Raw genomic sequence first — 8,979 nt, 5'->3', positions numbered from 1 at the left:
ATCTATCTATCTATCTATCTTCTATCTATCTATCTGTCTGTCTGTCTGTCTGTCTGTCTGTCTGTCTGTCTGTCTGTCTGTCTGTCTGTCTGTCTGTCTGTCTGTCTGTCTGTCTGTCTGTCTCTAAAACTCTCATCTTGTTAATATATATATTTGTTCCCGAAATATAGCCAAAACGGCACATGATAGCGCAACAATTTTAGGCCCACCTTACTCATCATTGGCCTGCAGTTCAAATGGTTGTTACATTAAAAAACACTTTTTAAACTTTAATAAATTTGATTGCCTCTACCACCTCCCCCCCCCCCCCCCCCCCCCCACGTGAGGTCCGGCGCGTCCTGATTGGCTATCTCCATGTTTGACATCACAATGAGAACCCAACAGGTCCGTGTTGCGCAGTTTGGACATGTTGATCTAATGCTTACGTAACATGGCCGCCGGATCCACGCGTGCGCAGTTGGGGGAGGGCTGCCGCTCAGAGGGGGATGAAGCAAAGAGTAGGAATAAACGGGTCGTTTTCGGAATGGCAGGCAGTGACTAGTGGGGTACCGCAAGGCTCAGTGCTGGGACCCCAGTTATTTACAGTGTATATTAATGATTTGGACGAGGGAATTGAATGCAACATCTCTAAGTTTGCGGATGACACGAAGCTGGGTGGCAGTGTTGGCTGCGAGGAGGATGCTAGGAGGCTGCAGAGTGACTTGGATAGATTAGGCGAGTGGGCAAATGCATGGCAGATGCAATATAATGTGGATAAATGTGAGGTTATCCACTTTGGCGGCAAGAACAGGAAAGCAGAGTATTACTTGAATGGTGACCGATTGGGAGAAGGGGAGATGCAACGTGACCTGGGTGTCATGGTGCACCAGTCATTGAAAGCAAGCATGCAGGTGCAGCAGGCAGTGAAGAAAGCGAATGGTATGTTGGCATTCATAGCAAGAGGATTTGAGTTTAGGAGCAGGGAGGTTCTGCTGCAGTTGTACAGGGCCTTGGTGAGACCGCACCTGGAGTATTGTGTGCAGTTTTGGTCTCCTAATCTGAGGAAATACGTTCTTGCCTTAGAGGGAGTACAGAGAAGGTTCACCAGATTGATCCCTGGGATGGCGGGACTTACATATGAGGAAAGACTAGATAGACTGGGCTTGTACTCGCTGGAATTTAGAAGACTGAGGGGGGATCTTATAGAAACATATAAAATTCTTAAGGGGTTGGAGAGGCTAGATGCGGGAAGATTGTTCCCAATGTTGGGGGAGTCCAGAACCAGGGGTCACAGCTTAAGGATAAGGGGGAAGTCTTTTAGGACCGAGATGAGAAAACATTTCTTCACACAGAGTGGTGAGTCTGTGGAATTCTCTGCCACAGAAGGTAGTTGAGGATAGTTCATTGGCTATATTTAAGAGGGAGTTAGATGTGGCCCTTTTTGCTAAAGGGATCAGGGGGTATGGAGAGAAGGCAGGTACAGGCTACTGAGCTGAATGATCAGCCATGATCATATTGAATGGCGGTGCAGGCTCGAAGAGCCGAATGGCCTACTCCTGCACCTATTTTCTATGTTTCTATGTTTCTATGACCCGCCCGAGTGATGGGGATGGCGGCCAATGAAGAGGGGGGGGGGAGGAGAGTGAGTGGCTCCCTCTCCCCTTTCCTCTGCCCCCTCGCCCGCCCCCGGGGGAGTTTTAAGGGGGGTTGAGGGGGAATGGAGTGGGTGAGTGTTGTCAGTTGGGGAGGGTTCCTGGGCCCGGAGGTGAGGTTTGGGCCCAATGGTTCCACGCCCGGCTAGTACATAATAAACTTCCAACATCTCCTGCATCGTTCCGATTGCACTGGGCAGAATTTTTTTAAAACATTTTATTGAACAACTTCAACATAGTAAAATGGGATGTACACCCTGATCTTCTAATCTACCTCATTGTGACTGTTGCACTTGCTTTTAATCTACAATTTCTCTGTAGCCATAACACTATATGCTGTGCTCTGTTTATTTTCTCTTTTGCACTACCTAATGTACTCTTGTATGGTATGATTTGCCTGGATAGGACACAAAAATCTATTTCTCACTGTATCTCAGTACAGGTGACAATAATAAACCAATACCAAAACCCACAAATTCACAGATAGACCTATACATCACTATAACCCAGCTTCAGAGTGGAAGGCATTTATACAAAGAAGGTGGTTTCAAGTCCCCGTGGAACTTGGATCATTCCAAGAGAAGCATTGGAGGAACTTTGAGGAGTTATCATATATTGCTCACAACAGCTGATAAGAGAAGGGATAACTGAGTGTCCTTGAGATATTATGAAATCCTTTTGTCCGACAGCACATTGTAGGAAACTGACATTCAGACTTCACTAAACTCCTTTAAAACAAAAACAACTAAACAGCGTCCAAGCCCGAATATTGCACACAAAGTCTTGGAAAACTAGGCCGCCAGAACATTTTACCCAGGATGAAAATGCCCAACAGAAGAGGGCATAGCTTTAAGATGAAAGAAGCATAGTTTAACGGAGATGTGCGGGGCAAGTTTTTTACATAGAGGATGGTGGGTGCCAGGGATGGTGGTGGAGGCAGATACAATGATGGGATTTAAGAGCCCATGGAAGTGCAGGGAATGGAGGGATATGATCTACGAGCAGTAAGACAAGAGTTTGCCATGGCATTTCATGTTCAGCACAGACACTGTGGGCCGAAGGGCCTTATCCTGTGCTGTACTGTTCTATGGTAGACACAAAATGCTGGAGTAACTCAGCGGGACAGGCAGCATCTCTGGAGAGAAGGAATGGGTGATGTTTTCCGTGTGAGACCCTTCTTCAGACTGATATCAGGGGAGTGGACGGGACAAAGATAGAATGTAGTCGGAGACAGTAAGATTGATGGGAGAACTGGGAAGGAGGAGGGGATAGAGGGGGAAAGCAAGGGCTATTTGAAGTTAGAGAAGTCAATATTCTATGTTCTACATATTTACTATTTATTGATATGTAAAAATTAAAGCTTCAATCTTATCCTTTGCCAAAGTTACAGCTATTTTGGGGCAACTGGAAATAATCACAGGTCCATGTGGGCAGGTCACCATTCCCTCCGTAATTTTTCAGATAAAAAAAACCTCTCATGCTTCCGCAGTGAGTGCCACGATGTGAAACGGAAAATATAATGAATTGCTCACACAATTGGCAGTTAATTTTGCGTTTAACCCAAACCAGGTGAAACTGCCATTCGCGTGCACCTTGTCAAAACTCAGCTACTGCATTTGTTGCTTCTGATGTGGCCTAATTTATATTGACCAGACCAGGTGCAGAGTAGGCGACCTTTTTCCTGAAGATGCACTCAGTTTGCCTAGATCTGCTGGATCTCCTGTGCTGCTAACCATTTAAAGTCCCCTTCCTATTCCCATACTGACCTTTCTGCCCTGGACCTCCTCCATTGCTAGAGTGAGGCCAGATGCAATCTGGAGGAACAGCACTTCATATTCCGCTTGGGTTGTTTTCAACCCAATGGTATGAGCATTGACATTTCCAATTTTTGGTATCAACACAACCCCCCACTTCTCCCCAGTGTCCCATGAGGACCCATTTCTCCCACTATCCCTCCCCACCTTTCCCCTCCCCCCATCCCACACTGCCTATGTCTCTTCCTCTGCTTCACATTTTACTCCTCTACTTCCTTATCCTACAGCTTTCTTGTCTTATTTTTTTATCTCTGCCCTTTGTCCACCCATCTGCCTATCAAAACCCCCTCCACTGAGCACTGCCAGGCGTAAACCTGCTCCCTTCCCCTTTCCAGCTTTCTTCCCACCCCCCTACCCCAATTAACTGGAAGATGGGTGCCGACCCAAAATGTCACCTATACATGTTCTTCAGAGACGCTGCCTGACCCAGTGAGTTAATTGGCTTCGGTAAAGATTGTAAATTGTCCCCGGTGTGTAGTGTGTTGTAGTGTACGGGATCGCTGGTCGGCACGGACTCGGTGGGTCGAAGGGCCTGTTTCCACGCTGTATCTATAAAAAGGTTTAATATGCAAGTTGGCACCAGAGCCTGGCAACACTGGCAATTCTGTTTCTCAAATTGCTGATATTAAAATAATGCGTGGCGCCAACTGTTCAATCAAGGGTCATGTATTGTAAGAAAATAACTGCAGATGCTGGTACAAATCGAAGGTATTTATTCACGAAATGCTGGAGTAACTCAGCAGGTCAGGCAGTAACTCAGGAGAGAAGGAATGGGTGATGTTTCGGGTCGAGACCCTTCTTCAGACTGATGGTGGTACCCATGAGGCTTTTGACGAAAGGAAAAGTCAATGATATCCGGCTCTTCAGTTTTTAGAGGGGATTTCTCCAATACTCTATAGTTTCAGCGTGCTCTAATGCTTCAAAAGCACGGGGCATCGTTTTGCCTGCAGTTGCGGTTACTGACCTTTGGTTGGCAGGGAAATTCATTTATTCTGCCGATCCCTTTCGATGACTGGAACTTGACCTACATGTGGTTTGGTCGCTGATCATGTGATGCAAACAGGATATGCGCGGTGCAACAAGACCCGAGAATGACCCAGCAATAATTTCCTTCTTTATTGCGAAGGCGAGGCACGGTGGAATTGAAGGAATTTAGATTTAGAGGAAAGGAGAGCGAGCTGCAAAATCCCAAACACGAGTGAGATGTACAAGCAAGGTGTACAAAACTATATTGCATTACAAGATTTATAACCATCCGTGAAATGTTTGCCTGGGTTGCACTCTGCAGCTAGCGATCTCTGTGCTCATGAAATTAAGGCGAAAGTCCAGGTCATGTTCACGGCAAACTTAGGAGATAATTAAATGCAGGGACTTTTATATGAAAACAAAGTTTTTTACAGTTTCAAATGCTTTTATTTGTTTAGATTTAAAATTCATTGGAGTGAAGAAGCGGGGCAGGGGGAACTTTGACTGATATGTCAACAAATATCCGATTAGGAAAGCAGCGCTTTCATTGTCCGGGAGTGGTGGGGACACACACACACACACCATGAAAATGGACACACACCAGTCAACCAGCGGCAGGAGTGGATTAATGCTGGAACCCATGATGAAACCTCCAGGAATGTGGCCAAAGTTTAAAACCATTGGGCAGACTTTACTGAATTCACATACTTTTATCACAGCTGGCAATCTTTAATCTTTAGAGGCGCACTCCCACTGTTAATAATTTGGGTGTTGCAATATTGAAACATTGTAACCAGCAAAATCTGACAAAAAAATGCATACATGAAGTCTGTTGATGGTTGAACATCAGTTATAAATGGCTGGTTGGTGCCAATGTCTAAAAATAGCATGTATGTCAATTGATTAAATCGAATCATTTTTATTGATTAAAATACAGGTCAAAATATCGTTTAAAATTTGAATCACTTCATTAGAGGAAAGATGTGGAGGCGTTGGAGAGGGTTCAGGAGGTTCACCAGAATGGTGCCTGGATTAGGTGGTGTAAACTATAAGATGTGGATAAACTTGGATTTTCTCGAGAAACGCCAGGGCCTGAGGGGAGACCTGATAGGAGTATATAAAATGACGTGGACATAGATAGGGCGGACAATCAGATCCTTTTCCCCAGGATCTGCGTTTCAAAAACTATAAGGTATATAGCTTAAAAGTGAGTCAAAGTTTTGAACCCAGGGGTGGTGGTGGAGTGGGATACAATAGTAGCGTTTACGAGGCTTTCATATAAGCGCATGGATATACCGGAGGACTATGGATCATGTAAAGGCAGATGAAGTAAGTTTATCTTGGCGTTATGTTCAGCACAGACATTGTGGGCTGAAGGGTCTGTTCCTGTACTGTACTTTCTGTTCACATCTGTTAAAACTCTGAAGAATGAAGCAGCAACTTTGTAGTTAACCCTGTTGTAAGTTTGTGTGAACCTAAATGCACGTGTTTATGTGGCACCTTTCAAACCACCCTAAAAACATAGCCAGAGACAATTAAGTGCTATTGAAATATGGTTAGGGTGTCGCCATCTCAGAATTTGCCCTGCCACTCCTTGAAATTGTTCCAATCCAAACTGCAAACCTTCTATGGCATTGAAATGGCCCAACCAAAGTAAATATGAACTCAGTTTTAGTGAATAGACCAAGTTGGCCCCAAACCTCTCCTACCCCCTCAACCCCCCTTATCCACATACGTTCATCAGGCAGAGCCACACTATCGCCAGCGATACTGCCTGACTTAACTTTGCAGCCAGTTATAGTATTCAGGCTATGCCAGTTGATAGGTGTCAATGAGTGTTTATACTCAAGATTGTCCCAGTATTGTCTCTTGGCATGCCTGGTGGCTTTGCAAAGGTCATAGCGGGATTTATTGTACCTCTCAGGATAATTTGACTTGTACGCAACAGTCGCAGCCTTCACTTGGCAATGGATCTCATGGTTCATCCAAGATTTCCAATTGGGGAACGCTCAGATTGTCTTCATCAGCATGCATTCTCCTATTTACTTACTGGTGAAGTCAGTCATGGCAGTGTAGTACTCATTTGGGTTGGTGGCAGATTACCTGACTATGCACCAGTCCACTGACACTAAGCAGTCCCATAGATGTCATCTGTTTCTGCAGACCAGCACTGAAGGATTTTCTGTACTCGATCTTACCGCTTCAGTTTTGTTTGTAGACAGAGGGTAAAAGCACAACAAGGTGATCAGATTTCCTGAAATGTGGCTGGGGGTGGAAACTCAAACCGAATAGGTGGCCTGTGAAGCAGTTACTCAATTTGCCTTTAGGATCTCCTCAACAGAGACTGCCACAGTGAGCACCAAAATGGCTGCTTGTCCTGGAAGGACCATTTAGGTCCGTGTGGTGTGAAGGGAAGCGGTGGTTGCATCCTCTGAGGTTGCAAGGAAGATATTGAGATGAGGAGTGGGTATTGGTGCCAGTGACAGAGAACCAGGGAATTCCCTACTGAAATCAGAGGAGAAAATATGTCTGCTGGTATTAACACATTACGAGCAGAGATGATATGATGTGTGTTGAAGATGGAGACCAATGAATTGGAAGAGGAGGACAAGGAGGAAATCTATCCTGATCCATTTGAGAGGTGGGGGACAGATGTATGAGATGCAACAAATACAGTCAAGCGCCTGATCAAACTATAGCTGGAAAATGGCAGCAAGCAATGAAACTTCTGAATTCTGTATGAAAGCTGGAAGCAGCAGTCATTGTCAGTACACCAGAAAAATAAATGAAGATATGGGACCAAGACAACTGAAACTGTTGAAAATACCCCACAGGGTCAAAGGCAGAACTTCATGCCATGTGACTTACTTTAGTGTGCAGGAAAGAGCTGCAGATGCTAGTTTAAATCAAAGGTAGACACAAAACGCTGGAGTAACTCAGCGGGACAGGTAGCATTTCTGGAGAGAAGGAATGGGTGACGTTTTGGATCAAGACCCTTCAGACTGAACTGAAGGAGGATCTTGACCCAAAGCGTCACCCATTCCTTCCCTCCAGAGATGTTGCCAGTCCCGCTGAGTTACTCCAGCATTTTGTGTCTACCTTTTGCTTACTTTACTTATGCCTTTCAGAGGAAGTGAGTGGTTAAAGGAGAAATTGTATAAAAGTGAGAATGAATTTAGACTGGGAAAGGAGGATTGAGGGCTCTGGTTAGTCCTCGATTCAAGAAGCCAAACACACTCAGGTTTCCTGATGTGGTAATATCAGCAATAGAAAGGAAGGTGTAGAGGCCAAATGACAAAAAGAAAAGATGGTACAAAATGACCTGTCCCACCCGTCAGCCTTCTTCATCCTGCTCCCATTGGGTGGAGGTTATTGAAACTTGAAAGCACGCAGCACCAGACTCAGAAGCAGCATCTGCCTCTATCAGGCTTCTGAAATATTCTTCTGTAAGTTGGGGTAGTACCCCTTTACAGACATTGGACGTTTATCTATGGAACTGGTGTGCTACAATGCTGAGAATTATGTTTTTCATTCTGTATCTTCCCCTTTGCTATACCTATCGTACGTGTTTGACTTGAGTATATTGATGCACAGTATCTGATCTGATTGGATAGCATGCAAAGCTTCCCACTGTGCGTCAGTACACAGGACAATAATAAATCTAAATTTAAAATTGATCTGAATGAAATAGAACCATTACTGAAGTTTCCAAGCAAAAATATCTTGGGTATGGAAAAACTGAAATAAAAATGAAGGGGATTCTGATTATTCTTGAAACAGAAAAGTTTCAAAATGCTTTGTGGAACAATTTAGCAGCCCAACACAAAGGTGGGGGTGCAATGGATCGCAATAGATGACTGGAAGCCGAGGATAACGGCTGCAGATCAAGCAGGTGTGCTGCAACTGTTTTATGTTAGATCTTGGTGTTGTTGTGTTAAAAGCTTTAGGAAAAAACAGCCGAAATGAATGTACTGGGCATGCCTGTGGTAAATAGGTTCAGGAGAGCAAGACACTCCAGGATTTACAATCTCTCACCTGCATATAGCCACAGCATTTTTAATGGCTGTTCCTGCTATTTGGCTGCAATCGTGAACCAAAGAACATTGGTGGTGGAATAATAGATGAGAGCAGTATCCAACCCAGACCCAGAAGCATGTTGTTTCCAGCTTCATAAAAAGCCAAGCACTCAGGCTTGCATCATTACGGATTTTGTGTTAATTGTAAGTTAAATCTTTGACACACTATCATTATTATTAAAAAGGGACAGACAAGCAAACTGCTTGTATGGGGACTTAATCAGGGTATATGGTGTTGGCTTAAGCTAATGGTTTCATTTGATTCCCAAAATTGTTTCATTTGACTCCCAAAATGGCTTAATTTGACTCTCATTATATTAATGCAAGCTAGATTTGACATTTGGTACAAACCAACCCACAGAACTTGAACAAAACTTGACAGCACACCACAAGATGGATATCAAAAAATTAGTTCACACTTGAAGCTAGAGTGGAGGAAAAGGTGCAGACAATGAATCCTGAACTTATGAATGGCAGTGCAGGGAATTTGAA

The sequence above is a fragment of the Rhinoraja longicauda genome, chromosome 3 (assembly GCF_053455715.1).
Source record: "Rhinoraja longicauda isolate Sanriku21f chromosome 3, sRhiLon1.1, whole genome shotgun sequence".
Taxonomy (NCBI): domain Eukaryota; kingdom Metazoa; phylum Chordata; class Chondrichthyes; order Rajiformes; family Arhynchobatidae; genus Rhinoraja; species Rhinoraja longicauda.
The sequence above is the reverse complement of the archived record's forward strand: the minus strand, read 5'-3'. Positions refer to the sequence as shown.